Consider the following 19,939-nt stretch of genomic DNA (forward strand, 5'->3'; position numbering starts at 1 on the left):
CTGCTGGAGCATCCCTCGCAGCCCGAGAAGGTGCCTGGCGGGCTCAGGAGAGCTGGGGAAGGTGTTTGCAGTCAGAGCTTGGCTGTCTAGACAGGAGAGAGAGAGAGGAGCCCTCAGAAGGAGTCATTCATCTCTTCCTAAGATGGCTAAATAGGTCAGATGACTCATGCCCTGAAAGTGCCGATTTCTCTGCGCTGACTACAAAGAGGGAAGGAGCTCCCTCCCGCCGTCCCCCCGCCTGCAGAGCCGAGGGGAGCGGATCCGAGCCTGCCTCTGGATGTGCCCTGGGTCAGCAGGGAATTCAGCCTCCCCGGGCATCCTCAGTGCTGCTTCCTCAGGGATGCTGATGAGGAGACGGAGGATTAATTAAACACGGGTGGCTTTTGACTCGTGCTGAAGGTGATGCCTGTAGGAACCTGGGTATGCAGAGCCCAGAGGAGTGGACAGAGGGTCCAGCCCAATTCCCTGCTGCCACCCCCGGCTGAGGGGACCAGGAGACAGGAGTTCAGGCTGGAGGGATTTGCACAATGGCTTCTCCACCATCTGAAGCCCTTTCCTGCCTGACCGTGGTTGTGCTCTGGGTAGGACTGCGGGCACCTATGCTCTCACACCTCTGGCCTCACAAAGCCAAGACTACTCTGGGCTGAGACAAGAGGCCATTCTTATGTTGGCCCACCACTGTTCAGAGCTGCTCAGTGATGTTTAGGAATCTCTGGAGGCATCACAAGGTTCAGGGGGCAGCTCTGAGGGCAGCCAGGAGCCTTTGGAATATCTCCCACAAGAAATGACTCCCTCAGAAGGGTGACCTGTGCTGTGATTGCAGCCCTGGGGATGTGGGCGATTTGCTTCCTGCAGGAAGGAAGGTCTCCCGGACCCCAGTGTGTACAAAAAGGACAATTTGCATCCTCAAAAAATCCAAAATGCCTGCAGGTTTCAGCACTGCCTGGGTATCACAGAGCCACACTCCGGCCCCGCAAAACATCACGAGATTGGCTTAAAAATCAAGATGCAGCTCACAGCAGATTCTTGTTTTTCACTGCTGCTTTTGGAGGCTGACTGAGTCATGCTCACAAGCCTCCTCTGCCAGACAGCAGGGCTGGCAGCTCACGGGGCCGTGGGGCGAGCGCGGATCCTCCCGTGGGCCGCAGCAGGGCTGGGGCAGCCGGGCCAGCCTGGGCAGCCCTGGCAGGCACCAGCTGTGCACAAAATGGCCAAGGGTCCTCAGCTGGGGACGCTGCCCAGCACCCAGCAGGGATGGGAGGTCCATCTTGTCTCTTTAGCCCAGTCACTGGCAGGCTCCTTCCTCCGGCCACATCACCTTGGCCTTGGCAGCGCCAGTGCTTGGGGCCACAGGGCTGAGGGGCATCCTGGGCTCCCCGGGCCAGCAGCTGCAGAGATTGCAAAGCTCTCCACTGGTGTCTGAAGTGGGAATGTTTTCCCCTGGCTGGAGACCCCCTCACCAGGGTGTTCCCTGGCCTCCTTCCTCTCTGTGTTCTGCTCCTAGGATGTGCCTGAGGTTCAGGATATTTCTTCAAGGCACATCTAGAACAAAACTGTTTTCCTGATGTAGAACTCAAATTCCTCCTGGAGAGCTTCTAAATGATTTATTTCCTGTATCCACTTCCTCTGTGCCTTGCTGCTTTCTGTGAGGACATTTGCATGGTACAGTAGGATCTCAGTCTTTTGATGTGCAATTATCATCTGCAGAAATGACTAATCAATTAAGGACAGTCACTCCCAGGCTTTCTATTTATTTCTTTCTCATTGAAACCAGAGCAAATGTGCCCTTTTTTCACGGGGAAATGATGTTTTTTTCCAGACGTGCCTGCTGAAAACTTCCCAGCGGATCTGAAAATGACATCATGCCCTTCTTGGTCCCCGCTGTTGTCACTGTCAGCGCTGAGCTGGCCCTGCTGCTGACAACAAGTCCCTGTCACCAGCTCTGCCAGCTCAGTGGTGCCAGCAGGAGCAGGGTCTCGCCAGGAATGGCTCAGACCACACTTGGAGAGCAGCTCAGGCAGGTAAAAAGTAAAAATGAAGACAGTCCACCTTAAAGGTGGTGAACCCTGAGGGGAGAGAGGGACTGACTCTTTACAAGGACATGGAACAACAGGACAAGGAGAATGTCTTTAAGCTGCCAGAGGGCAGGGTTGGATGGGATATTGGGAATTAGGAATTGTTCCCTGTGAGGGTGGGCAGGCCCTGGCACAGGGTGCCCAGAGAAGCTGTGGCTGCCCCTGGATCCCTGGAAATGTTCCAGGTTGGAGCAACTGAGACAGTGGAAGGTGTCCCTGGCCATGGCAGGGGTGGAATGAGATGATCCTCAAGCTCCCTTCCAACCCAGCCCATTCCATTATTCTGTGATCGGCCCAACCTTCAGCAGCTGAGGGGCCAAATGGATTTCAGAGCAAGGAGCCAAGGGACAAGGAGGTTCAGGTCCTTGTCACCTGCATGTAAGGACAGGCAGATGCACTTGGGAAGGGGCTGTGCACGAGACCTTTGCAGGTGAGGGGCTGGGCACTGTCACCATCATGGCACCCTGAGGAGCAGAAGGAATCTTCCACCCAAACACCCTCTTCTCTGCCTGCTCACCCCACTGCTCCCAGAGCCCCTGGTGACCCTGAGCAGGGGCACAGAGCTGGGGGTGGCCCGGAGGCTGAGCTGGAGCTGAAAGAGAAGAGGAGCTGTTTTGTAACAGCCTCCCCTGGGGATGGATCACACCACGCCGGGAGCGCCTCTGGAGACGCACGGCAGGCATGGAGGTGACCAAATGAATTGACACCAGGCAATTCTCAGTGGAGCTCCAGAGACAAAGTAATTGAAAATAAATGAAGGAACATGACACCTGGCTGGCAGATCAGTTATCTATAGCGTCCCTTTCCTGAAATAACTGCCTCCCGAACTCCGTCCGCCGAGGCAAAACCAAGGAGATGCTCACGTAAAATAGGCCACTCCAGCAGGGACCTGGAGGCCCCTTTATTTTTAATGGAAGCTGCCAGAAGGGTTAATTGGATGGTGCATGGCAGTGCCCTCCATCTGGGGATCGCCTGCCCTTGCCACTACCACCAGGAATGTTGAGGATGAGGTGCCCCATCACTCCTGTCCTTGGGCAGCACTCAGGGCACAGACCAGTGCAAGAGGAGTTTTCCTGCTTCTCCAGCCCCAGACATGCCAGGGTGTGCTGCTCACCCCACAGGTTTTGGGTAATTAGGATTGGGGGTGAGTCATCAGAACATCTATGCTCAAAAATGCCCCAAAATTCCTCTAAGAGGGTCCTGCAGAAGCCACTGTAACCAAACTGCAAGGGTTGTTCAAAAGTGCTTTTGTTCCTGATGGGACTGAGCTCCTGCAGAGCCTGGTCTGGGCAGTCCTGACCCTGTGGAGAGCTGGAAGCAAAGGTGAGGAGAAAGGAGCTTGTGGGAGGTCTGGTGTGCACAGCCCTGCCAATATAACCCTGGGGTCAAACCATCAACAGGAGCCAAAATGCAGCAAATCCCAGATCACCCACTGGCCTCTCCATTGCTGAGCCAGGGTCCCAGCTTCCCCCTGCAGCCCTGGGCAAGGGGACATCCCATAACCATGGAACCATAGGGTACCCCGAGCTGGGAGGACCCACAAGGAGACCATTGATTGAACTCCTGGCCCTGCACAGACAGCCCAACAATCCCACCCACCATCCCTGGGAGCATTGTCCAAACTGTCCTGGGGCTCTGGCAGCCTCGGGGTTGGGACCATTCCCTGAGTCAGGAATGATGAGCCCAGGGCCCAGGGGCCCAGGCAAGCAGAGGGGTGACTGTGGCAATGCCACGCTGTGTCCTGCACCCTCTGGAGGGCTGGGCTTGTGCTGGGGAGCAGATTTATCCTGGCTATGGATATTGGCACGAGGCAAGATCTCTGCCCACAGGAAATGGCGTCTTCCCGAGGGAAGGGTCTGTGCCAGTGGAACTGTGTCCCCCCAAGGGAAGGGGTGTCCTGGTGACTTGCAGGCATTGGCACCACCAGCTTGGCCCTGCCACTGCTCTGCCAGCACTGTGGGGATGGGGCCCACAGCAGCAAATGGAGAAGATCCTGCAGACACCTGGTCCCTGCCCATTCCCAGGGGAATGGTTTGGCTTGAACCTCACTGCTCTGGTTTTCCTCCCTGGCAAAGGGAAGCTGGGTTAAATCTCCCTTTGGGAGCAGCCCCATCAAAGCCCTTCTGTCCCAAGGAGACACCACCTGCTTTTCCCTTTTCATCTGTTCTCCTTGTTCCGAAGATGAAAGCAGCCAGGACAGAAAGCAGGTGCTGTACCTTTTGAACAGAGAAAAGGAGAAAATAAATGGCATGGGGAAGGTCTGGGCCCAAAAAAAAGAGTGGCCTTCAAATGGAAGGGCCTGGAGACAGCCCAGCTCACACAGCCCTAGCACAGGGCTGAAGGATCCCCACCATTCCCTATCACCTGGGGCAGCACAGGGCTGCAGCTCACTGGGACCCCTTCCTTGGAATAAAACTTGGCCCACAAGGGCTTGAGCTTTGGGGAGAGAAACCAGGTGCCCTGAGCCCTCCTGTCAGGGCTCTTCGGGGGCCTTTGATGGGTCCTTCCATTGCAGTGAGACTTTACAGCCCCAAACACACCAGCTGTCTGAAAGGCACAGGCAGGGGCAATTCCTTTCTTACAGCAAGATGTGCTCCTGATTTTTCTAATTTATCTCATCAGTTCTCCTGATTTTTTGGTGGTTCTGGCACTTGCTGTCATTAAATGAGGTAGAGGAGGGGACAGGCAGCCAGGAGTGTCCCAGCTGGGCCATGTCTGTGAAAAGAAAGACAGAAAGAAAGCAAGAAAGAAAAGCTCTCCCTCCCCCTCCAACCAACCCTGTAATGAAAACATGGCCAACCCTGAGCTCTGCCCTCTGCCCTTTTTGGGGCAGGTTGCAAGGTCACAGGGACGTGGTCCCCCAGTATTGATCAAGACTCTTTGGGACTGGCATATGGCACCAGGTTTCAAAGGCCGAGCAGCTCGAAAAGAATTAAGTGGGGGCAAAGAGTGGAACGTCCCAGATTGAACTCCTGACACGCGGGGGTCAGAGAGCACCGGGGATAAAGGGGGTCTGCAATGGCCAAAATAAATACGCAGGCATTAAAAATCAACAGCCCCAAGGCTGGGGATGAAATCCCACCCTGCCTCTGAGGGACAGAAGTGGGCTGGGTGAGATGGATGTGCTGGGGAGTAAGCAACAGGGAGAATGTCCTTGCTTGTCCCAGGGGTGACAGCAGGAGAGCCTCGCCTGGAGAGTGGCTCCATGGGCTCCATCAGGTAGAATTTTGTGGGGTTTCACCCTCCTGTTGAATGTCTCTCAGCTCCTAAAGGACAGAAGGGCCACCTTTGGAAAGGGAGAGAGGTGGAGAGTGAACCTCTGGCTGTGCAGGAGCATCTCTTCTCCACCAGGAAAGTGGCAAGGATACAAGGGAAGCAGCATCAGCAATCCATGCTCCAGAGTAGGATGAGGTGGGATGTGGAAACCCAGAGCCCTGGGAATATTTCTCTCTCTGCTCTTGGGTGCCCTGACCCCCAGCAGAACACTGACTTTGACTCTCACTTGTGGAGAAAGTTTCCCAGACTTCAAGATAGACTGGAATCCACAAAAGTGTGAAATAGATTATAGAGAGTAGTGTAGGCTTATCACTTAGGTGAGAAATTTAGGATTTTGGATTTTTACTATGTAGTGGATGGAAGCAAGATGGAGGGCACAGGGTGTTGTCCTGGGTTTCTTCTTCATGCTTCTTCTTCCTCCTTCTTCATGGGTTTGGGTGGCATTTTGTAATTAGGTAGAAAAATCCGCATTGTGGGCTCTTTGGGATCAGTTATTGGGTTAAAAGGGGAAATAATCCAGGTGTCAGTTCTTAATTGGATAGTTTAGTCTTAAAAGACCTTGTAACAAGAGATTGTTGGCCATTTTTGTGGTGTTTTCCAGTGTGCTGAGCCTGGTGTGGACAGTGTGCAAAACTTTAGGTAAGATAATAATAAACAAGAACCTGAAGATTGAAAAAATCCAGTGCATCTCTCTTTACTGACACAAAACCGCTCCAGGAGGGTCTCCCCTGACAGGAGAGCCCCCTGGGAGGGCCTAGCCTGAGACCCAGAAGTCGAGGAATCAGCAATGGGTACCCTGACAGTGGGAGAGGTGGAAGGGTCCAAGACAGCTGGAAATCCGAGCTTGTGTCAGAGTCCTTTCCCTGAGCCACGGTGTCCCAAGGGTCAATCCAGTGGGCAAGGCACTCCTGACAGGGGCTGGGGGGAGGGAATCACCTCCTGCCCTCCCATCAGTGGGTCCTTCCTGTGTCTGGGGGCTCCCGGTGGGAAATGTGGTGCACAAGGATAAGAAAATCAACAGCTTCATCTGTAAAGCTCGTGGAACGCCGTGTCTGGGTCACGTCCTGGTGAGGGCTGTGGCCTTGGTACCACACTGGGCATCTCCTCCCAAAATCAGGTGTTTCTTCCAGCTGTTCTCCTCACTTCACAGCCCATTGCAAAGGCCAGCTCCTGAGCTACATTCCACACAGGAAACTCCAGCTCTTCCTTTGGGGCCCCAGAGAGACAGACTCCTGAGGGACTGTGTGTCCCAGTCCTTATCCATCAGGGCGTTTCCTAGCTCTCCTGCCCTTCCCTCTCCTGACTTTTGTCATGTTTGTAATGCACAGCTCCAGGCTGTGCTAAAGGAGCTGAATGGGAGACTGTCAGGGATGCAGTGAAGGACAAGGGAATCTGTGGAGCTTCCCCTGCTGCATGGAGGCTGGTTTATAGCCTACATTTGTCTCCCAGAGCAGACCCACCATAGCCATCCCCAGAGCCCTCAGCCCCAGTCTGGGAGCTCTGGGGAGGGACACAGAGGGTATCCTGTGTCCCATGGGAACCCAACTTCCCACAGGCTGGATGGGCAGGGGAGGCTGCAGACACCTGAGCATGTGGATTCCTGAGCATGTGGATGCTTCAAGCCCAAGGCACAGGCTGATGAACTTAAGCCTGATTTTCCATCTCCCTCATCCTCTCTGTGTGTGATGCCAGGCTCTGATCCCAGAGTCCTGCTGGAGGGAAAGGCACATGGCCTGGGGGAAAAAGGCATGAAAGGGAAGAAGCTTTCTGTTCGTGGCTTTCCCGTGGTTGTTTGGGTTCTTCCCAGCACTGGGATGCTCTGTGGGAACCCTCAGGCTGCATCCTCATCCCTCTCCTGTCTGGACCATATCAGAGACATGGGAATCCCATGGTGCCCTCTGCTCCAGCTTCACTGAATCCTCAAATCTGTGGTGTTCCATGCTGAGAGTCTTGGAACAAATAAGGGAGCTTGTTTTCCTGGCTGAATTTTTTTGATTCCTCCTCTCCTGTTCTCCCAGGGCCTTTCATGCCCAGCCAAGGTGCTCTATCTCCCTCTCTAGCAATGCCTGCAGGGCCTCGCTTGTCTCTGCTGTGTCTCCTCTGTCTGGTTCCTGATAAAACAAACTGCTCAGCATGGCTGGGTGAGCTCCCAAACTCGGATCATGCATCCAGAGCCTCACGACCACACACCTCCACCAGAACACTTCCACCACAGCACCTGGCCATGGATGTCTCCCACAGCAATTTCCCAAAATTTCCTCTCAGAGTGTTTCTAGTGTGTAAAAGAACAAGGACCTCCCTGCTGAGCACCTTATCAAGGTTTTAGTTTAAATTTTTTTCTGGATTTTTTAAAGAAAATTTGGGGGGGTTGAGAGATAGCTCACTAGACAAAGAAAACAGCTGGATACTTGGAGAAATGGGGAAATTTCTGGCTGTGAAGGCCATTTACACATCCAGAAGGTTGTGCTACGTCTGCCCTCGCCCTTGACCGCTCAGCTGCGGCAGACAGGAGAGGCAGGATGGCCTCAGATTTTGTGCCTTCAGATGTTTCTCCTCCATCTGTGTAGGTGGAATTCTCTAAGTGACACATTATCCCTTCCACTCTGCACTTCCCCCTGGATTTCTCCTTCTCATGGCTGCTCGAAAATGTGTTCTAGAGCTGCTGTACGATGAGCAGTCAGTGCTTGAAAGCGCTGCCTACTTTCCCCCACCCCGTTCCTCGTGGAGAATTTAGTAGCAGATGGCAGCCTCAGAGCCCTGAGAATGAAGTGCTCCAGAACTGACAGCACAACACGAAATCTTCCTCCTCTTCCAGCGCCGCGGCTCCGATGGCGCAGAGTGAATAATTTAGCATCCATCTCTCATTCAGCAAATGCTGCCGGTGAGCTCTGGGAGGATGATTTTTATTAACTGGCCGGCTGGATGCAATTTTCCAGCAAAGCCTGTGTGCAAACAAATTGGAGCTGAGTGCTGGGTGAGTGCCAGTGCTTCTGGCTGTCTCCTGCTCCGGGGAGATGAGATGCCCACATCCTGTTACACCATCTCCGCTGCTCCTCCACTCTTTCCCAAGCCCACAAAGAACTTTGCTACTGGACAATCCTGGGTTCATATCAGCCAGACTGTGCAGCAAGACACATGTTCATGATGGAGTTTTTTTTTTTGTTGTTGTTCCCTGGGAACACTTGAGCAAAATCCGGCTGCCCAGCCTGGTCTGGAAAAGCCATTGCGGATGTCGCTGATGGGGCTCGTGGGATCTGACCAAGAAAAACAGTTCTGAGCCCTTTTGTTCCTGCACCATTTGTCCCTTTCCGCCTCATTCCAGCATCAGGGTGACCGTGTCAAGAGGTGACAGTGGCATCTGGGCTCACTGGACCCCGCTGTTGTCACCTGCCATGGGCAGGAGAGGTGGGGCCAGCCTGGAGCTGCAGCAGCTGCCAAAGCCTGGCAGATCCTGGAACCCCAGGATGGTTTGGGTTAGGAGGGACCTTAAAACCAACCTCGTTCTACCCCCATGGGCAGGGACACCTTCCACTAGCCCAAGGTGCTCCAAGCCCTTCCAGCCCGGCCTTGGACACTTCCAGGGATGGCAGTGTTGATTTGTAGGTGAATTCCTGGTTTGGCATTGCCTCTTCTCCACCAGTTGCTGTTTACAACCCTCTGCAGACCCCAAGGGATGGCACTGGGGGGGTGACAGGTCCTCCAGCCCCTGTCCCTGCTGCCTCCCCGAGCCTGGCAGAGGGGCAGCGGCACCTGGAGATGCCTGTAGGGAGCGTGATGGATACGGATCCTGCAATGGGCAGGTAGGAGAGCTCTGTTGGACAGGTGCCTGGAACATTAGGCTATTATTGGAAGCACCAGGCTTTTATGGTAAGTAATTGTGATGTTATTGGGCGTTTTCCCTAAATAATCCACCACACTCCCATCTGCCGGCAGCTGATGCTGAAGGGAGAGGGGGGTGAGTGCAAAAACCGGGAAGGTGAAGTGGTTCTGCTCCAGCAGGATGTGAAACGGGGCTGCTGTGGGGTGAAACGGGGTGGCCGTGCAGGGCTCTGTGGCTCTGCTCCCCAGCAGGGCTGTGTCCCTCTGCCCTGGAGGCTGGCCAGCCCCCAGAGCTCTTTTCCAGCTCTCAGCGAGTTCCTGTGTGCTCGTGGTGTCCTTCTCCTCTTCCTGCCCTTGGCTGGAGCAGGGAAGCACTTGGGAGATGCAGGAGATGATAGTGGTGCCTCGGCAATAGGGGTGAGGGGGGCAGGAGCTTCCAGCAGGAGTGGAAAACTCCCGGCACCCAGTCAGCTCCGGGGTGGGCTGGAGCCCGTCCGTGTGTCCGGCTGCGCAGCCCCACGCAGCCCCTGCTGGTGGAGATGTGGAGATCCCTGGTTCTGGGCCGTTCCTGCAGCTCTGTAAACACCGGGATTTACTGGGATGTGAGACCCTGCTAGCTGGAACTTTGGAATTCCTGCTTTGCCCTTCTCTACTCCCCCAGCGACGTGGGATATTCACCTTCTGTGGAGAAATACACCAGAAATGCAACCAAGGGCCCTGGTTTCTGCAGGAGGTTCTTTTCCACAGAAACGTGGGATTGTAGCAGTTGGAAAAGCCCTCTCAGGTCATAGAGTCAAACCATTCCCTCAGCCCTGCCAAGGCCACACCAAAACACGTCCCTAAGTGTCACATCCATGCAATTCTAAATCCCTCCAGAGATGGGGACTCCACCTCTGCCCTGGGTTGCCACTTTCATGCTGGGGCTATGTCAGAAGTGACTTTTTGGGTCACTTTTCCCTGAGTCCCAGCCAGAGGTAGCCTTTTAGGAGCTTGGGGGGCATATATGGGCATCTGAGGGGCTTTGTTACCACATGCTGTGGAGGCATCTGGGTCAGTCAGGGCTTTGAGCAGCATTGGTGCTGTGCCACAGTGAGATTCGTCCTCTCCTGAGCACCTACAGAAGGATAAGAGCATCCCCAGAGCTGGAATCAGCAAGGACAGCTCTGGCAACTAGGCCACCCTGGCTTGAAATAGCCCATGGGGCAGGATTAGCATCATTCTCCCCTAGGAGAATCCCAAAAGGTGAGAGATCTCCCTGGAAAATTCAATCTTCTCCTTTCTTCTCATAGTGAGCCTAAAGGAGAGTCTCAGTGCTCTTCACAGCCCCCCCTTTCTGACTCTCGTGTACACAAACCCCATCACTCTGCAGGATCCTGGCTGGCCCTGGAATTACTCACCAGGAATGAGCCATTTCCATGTGCACACTGTCACCATACAGTTGTCTGTGAGAGCTGGGCTGCCAACATCTGACAGCTATAAATAGCCCAGGGCTCAGAGGAGGCAGGAAAACACCTCTGAACTCCCCTGAAATCTGGTGGAATGGCAGAGCTGCAAAGGGACAAACCATAAATATTGGCCTAAAAATACATTTCATGAAATGGTAGAACCCTAGAATACTTTGGGTTGGAAGGGAGCTTAAAGATCTAATTTTTACCCCCTGCCATGGCAGGGACACCTCCCACTGTCCCAGGCTGCTCCCAGCCCCAGTGTCCAGCCTGGCCTTGGGCACTGCCAGGGATCCAGGGGCAGCCCCAGCTGCTCTGGGCACCTGTGCCAGGGCCTGCCCACCCTCATCACAAAAACCTTCTCCTTTTTGTCTGATTTAAATTGACCCAGTGGGGACTTGGAGCAATTCAGGGCTCAGCTTTGGCATCTCCCCTCCCGGTGGTGCCTCCGGAGCCCCCCGGAGCCACTTCTTTGGGATTCGCTTTTACCCGCACCGCCCAGACCTTCCTGATGCCGCCTCTCCCCTTCCTCCCCACCAGCCCACCCTCCTCCTCCTCCTCCTCCTCCTCTCGTTGTCCTGGCAACCAGAGGCCAGGACGCCTCTGCCCCGGGTGACAGCCCCGCGACAAAGGCGGCTTTGAGAGCACTGCGGGACGGGGCCGTCCCCAGCGCCCTTCCCTGCGGGCCGGCGAGTGCTGGGGGTGGCCCCGGGCCCCGGGGATCCCCGCAGCCCCTCGGTGTCCCACGGCTCAGGGACAGGGTTCACGGGCTCATTCTTGTGGCTGTGGCAGGGTGGAGACCGGGTCAGGCGTCCTCGGAACCCCTCACACAGCCCGGAGGGTCCCCAAGTGTCACTCAGCGTGAAGGAAGTTGTCCATCAAAGCTGGGGGCTGTGGGAATACCTGCGGGCAGCCGGGACAGAGCGAGTGCCTTGGGGAGAAAACTTCCAAACCTCTGGTCCTGCTGCTTTTCCCTTTTCCCTCTTCTCCCAAAACAAGCTGCACTTTCCCAGACCCACGAGACTAAAGGAATTCACTGGTCCAAATCTAGAAATAGTTTATCTGCAGCAAGACTTGGCATTTGCTTGGGTAAAGTGTGAGGCTAGGAAGTTATGCCAGGGAGGAATTGATCTGCAGGTAAAGCTGGAGATCTTCCTGCCTAAACCAGCAGCAAGGCTGGGTTAATTGTTGGACTTAATAATTACAGATCTTTTCCACCCTAAATGATTCCAGGATTTCATAAACCTAACAGCAGGTCCCAGGGATGTCAGGCACACAGCGCATCATCTTGGAGGCAGCCGGACCTGGGGCAAACAGGCCTTCCTAAAAATGTGAGGCAAGGAAGAAGAAACGCTCCTGAAAAATGTGAGGCAAGGAAGAAGAAACGCTCCTGGAACACAAACAAACCCCATGGGACTCGTGTTCCTGGGCAGGTGGGGGTCAGGAATGCACAGGTTGGCCCCTCATCATCCTCTCTGCTCTGTGGCCACAGTGACCAGCTGAGGGGGGGAGGTGCTGCCCACATTTTTCATAGAAGGGACCTTAAAATCAACCCATCCCACTCCTGCCATGGCAGGGACACCTCCCACTGTCCCAGGCTGCTCCAAACCCCAATGTCCAGCCTGGCCTTGGGCACTGCCAGGGATCCAGGGGCAGCCACAGCTGCTCTGGGCACCCTGTGCCAGGCCTGCCCCCCCTCAGAGGGAGGAATGTCTTCCCAAAATCCCATATAAATCTTCCCTTCTTCACCTTAAAGCTGTTCCCCTGGTCCTGTCACTCCATGTCCATGTGAATTGTCCCTCTTTGCCATCCAAGGGGCTGGGGCTGTGCAGCACCTCCTCTTGCTGCTGCTCTGAGGGGGGACAGCACCCCACAGACATGCTGAGAACCTGCAGCTGACAGCCAAAGACCAAGCAGCCTCTTGCTCCTAGGGTTTTCCTTAGAGCCCCTTGAAGCATCTGCCCCTTGAAGCTTTTCTTGTTTTACTCCTCACCTCTCACGTTTCCCAGGTGAAGGAGCTGTCCCCAGGTGCCAGCAGAGCAGAGCTCTCAGTCCTGTCCCCAGGCTGGCAGCCTGCCCAGGCATCACTGGGTGTTGCTGGGGGAGCAGCTTTGGGGCAGCCAGGGAGGATGGGACCCCAAAACCTCCTTCAGCAGGGGCCAGGGAGCATCCTCTGGGTGCACACCCTTTCCAGCCTGCTAATTAGGCAAATTCAGGGGCATCCTGCTTGTCCAGCTGCAGCGGGGCTGCTCAGCCTCCCCAGTGGTCCCTTCCAGCCCCTCTCCAAGCCAGCCCTCCTCCCCTTGCATCCCCGACCTCCCACAGCTCCCAGCAGCAGCCGGGGCCAAAAGCCAGGGGCTGCTGTGGCCTCTGCAGGACAGCCCCGAGCTGGGCTCTCCTCTCCTCTCCTCTCCTCTCCTCTCCTCTCCTCTCCTCTCCTCTCCTCTCCTCTCCTCTCCTCTCCTCTCCTCTCCTCTCCTCTCCTCTCCTCTCCGGACGGACAGACGGACAGAGGGACGGTCGGAGGAAGAGCCGCGGTGGCTGCGGGCAGGGAGGGCTCCTCGGACCCACCCTCCTGTTCTTTCCTGCCTTCCAAAACGCCGCTTTCCTGCAGCCGGGTCCAAGCTCTTCTTGGCCCCCGGGATGCCTAAAAATAACCTGTGCACAGCTCTGGGGAAGAGCTTCTGGGCTGGAGCTCAGCCCTGGAGGGAAAATGAAGCGAAAAAGAGGCACTCAGTGCCCCTGGAGGAGTGACCCGGGGGTGCCGGGGCTGTTCCAGCTGTCCCTGAGGACAAATGTGACCCCCCCGCCAGGATGGAGCGGTGCCGGGCTCTGGGGATCCCATCCACAGCCAAGGGTGATGCCCAGCCGGGCTCTGGGGATCCCATCTGCACCCAGGGGTGATGCCCAGCCAGGTTGCTCAGGGCTCAGCCCCGAGCTGATCCCAGCTGGACACAGCACGGGCGTGGCTGGAGATTCACACCTGGAATATTTCCTGAGTCCCCTGCGGGACATCCTGGGCGCTCCTGGGTCTCATCCCTGCCTTTGGGATCCGCCTGGGTGCCTGGAGAGGGGTGGGGCACATCCACTGCCAGCGCCCTGGGGTGATGAGGTTTTGGGGATGCTCAGGGCCCGTGGTGCTGTGAGCGCCGGGCACGATCCTCACGGGGGTGCCACCTCTGCCCTCCATGGCTGCCCCTCTGCTCCCCTCCCTCTCTGTCCCCAGGAGCGTCCTGCCTTCCAGGAAATGGGATATTAAACGGTGTTAATGAGCTTCTCTGGCAGAGCCTTCAACAAAAGGCTCTTCCCAGGGCTGCTGGATGGGAACGGATGGGTTCAGGGGAGGGGAGGGCGAGGGGGCACGGCTGGGCTGCTGAACCTCCTTCCTCTGCCATCCATCAGCTGTCAGGGCACCGCAGAGGCTCCGAGCTGGGATCCCCTGCAGACTGCCCGGCTCTGGAGTGGGCAGGGACAGTGTCCTGGGTGGGCTGAGACCCCCTGGCACTGCCAGGCTGGGGGGGGACAGGAGCAGCAGTTTCGGGGTGCTGATGGGTTTGTTCTCTTAAAGCACTGCTGTTCCTGCAGGCACAGACAGCATCCTGCAGGGATGGGCTTCCAGCAGGGATGGTTGGACCCACAGAATGGTTTGGGTTTGAAGGGACACTCAAGCTCATCCAGTTCCACTCCCTGCCATGGGCAGGAACACCTTCCACTATTCCAGCTTGGCCTTGGACACTTCCAGGGATCCAGGGGCAGCCACAGCTGCTCTGGGCACCCTGTGCCAGAGCCTCCCCACCCTCATAAGGAACAATTCCTTCCCCCATCCCACCTCACCCTGCCCCCTGGCAGTGGGAAGGCATCACTCGAAGGGGTAACGTGCCCATCTGCAGGCACGGGTGGCCCAGGTGGATGTCACATCCTGTGTCCTGCCCCCTGGCTCCTGACACAGCCCCAGGCTTTATATAGCCCGAGCTTCCTGTTTGTGGGGTGTGCGGGGCCTTCTCGCTCCCTCGCTCGCTCTTGTCCCTCTTGGCTGAGGGCAGGAGGGAGCCAGTGTCCTGGGAAAAGTAAAACTTGAAAGCAAAGCTGGACTTTTCATTGTCAGGAGGCTTCTTTTTATTTTTTTGATGCATTTCCTCTGGGTCGTTTCCTTTTCATTCGAATGCGGATAAAAATAAGTTTCCGCTGACATCAGCCCGCTGTCCCTTTTGGGCAGGGATCTGCTGCTGGTCTCCCTGAGCACCCCAGGGCTTTGCATTCCTCTGACAGCCATGAGAAACATGCCTGGAATGAGCAGCCAGGCCAGCTGGGGCGGCTGGGGGACTGGGAAGGACCAGCAGGGAAGTTTTGGGGGGTTGTTGATGGGGTTTGTGGTGCTGCTCTTGTTGTGAGGGTCATTCAGCTTCGTTTGCTCCCCCACAGCTGAGGAAATGGGGAAATTCATCTCTTGTGCCCTCCCAAGCAGCAACGTCCCATGGAGGGAGAGGATGAGACACTGCCCTGCTCTGCCTGGCACAGCTGTGGCTGCCCCTGGATCCCTGGAAGTGTCCAAGGACGGGGCTTGGAGCAGCCTGGGACAGGTGCACACCTCAAGGTGTCCCTACCATGGCAGGGGTGGAATGGGATGAGCTTGAAGGCCCCTTCCCGCCCAAACCAGTCTGGGATTGGATGAGAGGGTCCATCTAGGCATGAGCCTGGAATTACACCCAGGTGTGGAGTTGGAACCAGGTGATTTTAAGGACCCTTCCAACCCAAACCATTCCATGATTTTATGAACACAAGGGCTACTTGAAAAATCAAGGCTTTGCTGCAGCTCCATGGGAGAGGACCTGGAGCTGCTCCCTCATTGGAGACAGGCTGAGGCTGGAGCTGTTCTCCCTCGGTCACCACACACATGCTGAGAGGTCCCAGGGATCCTGGGGACCCAGATGTTTGTACAGCTGTGGCTTCACCCTGTTTGCTTTGTGCTGGGTGGCCCTGAACTAGCAAGAAATATTTGGTGTGGGGGCTGTGGGGTCCCTGCAGCCGTGGCTGGGGCTGCTGGCTTGGGTGGGGATCAGGGAAATTTCTGGCCTGGCCTCTGAGGGATGGAGCTGCTGGGAAAGGATTTCTCCCCAAGCTCTCTCAGCTTTCCCATCCTGATGAAAGCATTTGGGAAGCGAGAGGCCAAATGACTCCTCTGGAGCTGGTCTCTCCAAAGAGGCTGTTTTGTTGTCCCAATCAACTTCAGAGAGAGCTTCAGGAAGGAAAAGCTGTCCCAAGGAAAATGAGGCTGTGGAAAAATGGGACGTTTCAACTTCTTCCAAACATGTTTTCAATGAGGAGAGATCTGGAGGCGTGGAGCAGCTCCAGTTCAAGGGAGTCATCATTTTGGGATGGCAGCGGTTTTTTTGAGGAGGTCCTGGCTGGGACAAGGACAGGAAGTCCCCAGGCACAGGCACAGAGAGCCACTTTTCCATGTCCAGGCCCATCAGTGCTGTGCCTCCCTGGCACTGCTCCACCTCTCCAGCTGGGCCATTATTCTGGAAAAGGAGAATTTTCCCTGTTTCATTTCATTCCCCAAGAGTCCACCCCTGTGCTCAGCTCCTCCACTGCTCCTCCACCTTTCCCAAGGGTAGATCCCTCCTCCTGTTTGCCTCCTGGCTCCTCCAGCTTTCCTGTCCTCCCTGCCCCGGTGCCTTCAGGGGGCCCATCAAACCTCTGGGGCAGCTCTTCCTCCATCCACGGTGCTCCTGGAGAGTTCTGAGATGCAGCCACACCCAAAACACCAGGCTGGGACCCGGCTGGTTCTCAAGGGGAGTTCTGCATCCCAGATGGGATCCTGGCATGAGGAGCTGAAGCGCTGCTGCACTGTCAAAGCTCATCCCCAGAAGTTTTGCTGAGACCTGGGCAGATTTTTGGGTGCAGAGAGCCCCGTGGGGGACAGAGCACAGGGATGTGGGGGGACAGGCTGTGGGATGTGGGTGCAGGAGGCACAGGGTGGTCCCGATGCTCTTTGGCTCTCACGTTGCCTGTGCAGGGAATGTGGTGCCGCTGGGAGAATTTGAGGAGCAGATTTGGATTCAGGCATCCCCTGGGACAGGGACCTGGGACCCGGGAAAGGAAAACCCCCTCACCCAGGCTGCAAAACCACCCCAAGAACGGCCAGGAGCGCCCGGCGGAGCAGAGGCGGGAGCGACAAACGGGGCAATTGCTCCATCTTGTGACACCAGCTGCGAATGCAGCGAGGCGGCCGGGAATGACGATGGGGATTGGAATCACAGGGTATCCTGAGCTGGAAGGGACCCACAGGGATCCCCCAGCCCAGCCCCTGCCCTGCCCAGACCCCCCAACAACCCCACCTTGGGCATCCCTGGCAGCGCTGGAGCTCTGGCAGCCTCGGGGCTGTGCCCATTCCCTGGGCAGCCTGGGCAGTGCCAGCACCCTCTGGGGCAGAACCTTTCCTGATTTCCAACTAACCCTGCCCTGATTCAGCTTCTGCTGCAGGAATTCACGTCCCCATCAGGGAGCTCGGTGTCCCACTGCTCAGCAGGAAACCTCTGGGAATCCAGCTCCATCCTCATGGTTCCCATTGAAGGCAGCAGCTGGACTCCCTGTGAGATTTCCCTGCTCCTTCCTCCTGCCAGTGGGAAATGAGGACGTGGAGAAGCAATTCCTGGGCACCAACTGCACTGTCAGCCTCTGGCTCGGGCCTGGGAATGATCCTGACCACCAAGGAGCCTCCCTGGCTTTGCTTTAGGGCTGCCCCTCAATGGGAAAGCAGAGGGAAAAAAGGCTGAGATTCCAAGGGAGAGCAGAGCAGCTCGTGGGGTTATGGATCACTCTGGTCCCACTCCAAACATACAACCAAAAATGGAAACCATTTGTGAACAAAGTCACTTCCTGGTGATTGACAGCTCCTGAGTCCAGAGCTGGGCAGAGCATGGAGCAGAGGGATGGTGCTCCCTCCACCTCTCCTCCATCCTGTAGGATTTTAGTTTGAGAAAAGTGTTGCTGATCAGATCAGCCCCAAATTCCCATCATTCACTCCATGGAAAGGAAACCTTCCTGCTGAAAGGCTGAAAGAGTAATTTAGCATCATGGAATCATGGAAGCTGGGATCTTCTGGAAAACCTGACTCTGTTTTTCAGTGGTTTTTGGATAACTTGATGAGATCAAGAATAGGAAAGAGGCATCAAACGTCATCCAGACCTTTTAGCTGACAAACAGGATAGTAATTCTCTCAGGTTCATGGATAAAATCCCAGTCTGGAGTTTGGAACATCTGCCCCCATCCCAAATTTCCTGTGTGGTGTCACCTGTCCCCAAGCCCCAGGTGTGACCCGTGAGCTGTGAGCTGACTTTGGTGGGGCTGCTCTGTGTCCCCTGGGCAGCTGGGCAGTGGTGCCCTTTCCCTGCTCCCCACACCACTCGGGGACTCTGGAGAAAACCCGGAGAGGAGCAAAGCAGAAAGTTCCGAGCAGCCATTGGCACCTCAGGCACGTCCACGGACGAGTTCTGCTTTCTTTTATTTCTTTGAAGCAAAGTGCGAACAAAGGCTTTTCTCCCGGAATCCTGGCTGCCACCGGAGTAGGCAGCGATGTCACCCTGCAGTGACATCGCCTCGCGGGAGAGGCAGCAGAGCGGAGCCCGGCGGTGTCACAGTGCCCGGGCCGGGGACTCGGCTCATGCATCACTGTCCGGGTGTCACCGCTCTCATGGAGATAAATGGGGACGTGGCTCCGGCAGCGCTCCCGAGTCACTTCCACTTAGGACACTGCAGGAGGAGACGGGTCCCAGACAGGTCAGCAGGAGACAAATCAGCCCCGGGTCACGGCTGAGCTCCTGCTGGCAGGGACGTGTCCCATCCCATAACCTGTGTCCCATCCCACAACCCGGCTGTGCTGGCAGGGAAGGGGCTCGGGTGGATCCAAGCTGTGAGGATGAATCACAGCCTCAGGGAATGGTTTGGGTTAGAGGGGAGCTTAAAGAACATCTAATCCCAACCCCTGGCATGGGCAGGAACACCTTCCCCAGAGATGTGACACACAGCAGGTGACACAAGGGAGGTGACACAGCAGAGATGCCCTGGCTCTGCTCAGCTCCAGGAAAACCATATGAATGTTTCACAGAGCTCTCACATACGGGAAGTGTCTGAAGTCCTAAAGCATCAGGATAAAAATCAAGGCAGGGCAGGGATGGGTGGCAGCAGTGGGAGCATCTCTGGATGGATAACACAGGGAATTGTGACCCAGCAAAATGGGTGTGCAGGGAGGGAAGAACATGTCCAGGCATCAAGGGAATGCAGCAGAGAAGGATGGGGCTTTGAACTGGAAACAAAGTGCCCAGGGAATGTCTTGGCAGAGAGGGATGTGCCAGGCCATGGAAGATTTCCTTGGAGCACTGGAATCCCATGGAGAGCACTGGAGAGAAATGAAGGGAACATGCCTTGGCATCCAGGAGCAGGGAGGAGGGAGGGAATGTGGACATTTCCAGGCTCAGCAGCTGGGAGCAGAGTTCCTGCCTCAGCAGTTTTATCACTATTTTAGGTTGGAAAGACCAAACTCTTTCTCCTCTGGGCTGAGCTCAAAGATTCTCCAAGTCCCAGAGCAGCTGCTGAGCTCCAGAGTTGCCCATCCCCAAGGAGCTGGGCTCTGGGACATGAAGGAGAAGAGTCCAGCCTGGTGGGGGATCCCTGGGAGAGGGAGATGTCTTCCCGAGCTCCTGGGGAATGGAGCCACCCCTAGACCTGTGCTTGGGACCTGCCTTTCCATGGGCCTCCTTTGATGGCATTAATTGGCCGGAGAGCTGCAGGGAGACCCTGGCATGGTGGTGGAAGGACGAGATGAAATGGGAATGCAGAATAAATCATGAGCCAGTTTCCAGCATTTTCTTGGCTGAGATGGAATGGCTAATCATTCTGATGGCAGAATTTACATAATTACTCTGCCCATTGGCCCAGGATGGGCTGAGCAGTGAGAAAAACAAGCTGCTGATTCCAAGGGGGATGTTTGTGGAAGTGATTGAGGGAGTCGTGGGACTCGGAGCTGGGAACAGATGGGCTTGGTCATGGGGCTGGACCTGGGGCTCCCCTCTGCTCTGTGCAGATGGTGCTGCTCAGACAGAACTCCACAAACAGCATTTCCAGGCAGAATTCCCACCTTTCATGGTCAAGGTTCTGTGACTGATGAGTGAAACAAGAAGGAATTTGGAAAAAAGCAGCAAAGCAGGAGGAATCTGATAGTGCTGTGATTAGTGGGGAGGTGCAGCAGGACCTTGGAAGCTGAGTTCCTCACAGCCTGAGCACCCAAAGAAATCAAATTCAGAAATCCTGATGGACCCCAAC

This window comes from Molothrus ater, chromosome 14 (genome assembly GCF_012460135.2).
Source record: "Molothrus ater isolate BHLD 08-10-18 breed brown headed cowbird chromosome 14, BPBGC_Mater_1.1, whole genome shotgun sequence".
NCBI classification, from domain to species: domain Eukaryota; kingdom Metazoa; phylum Chordata; class Aves; order Passeriformes; family Icteridae; genus Molothrus; species Molothrus ater.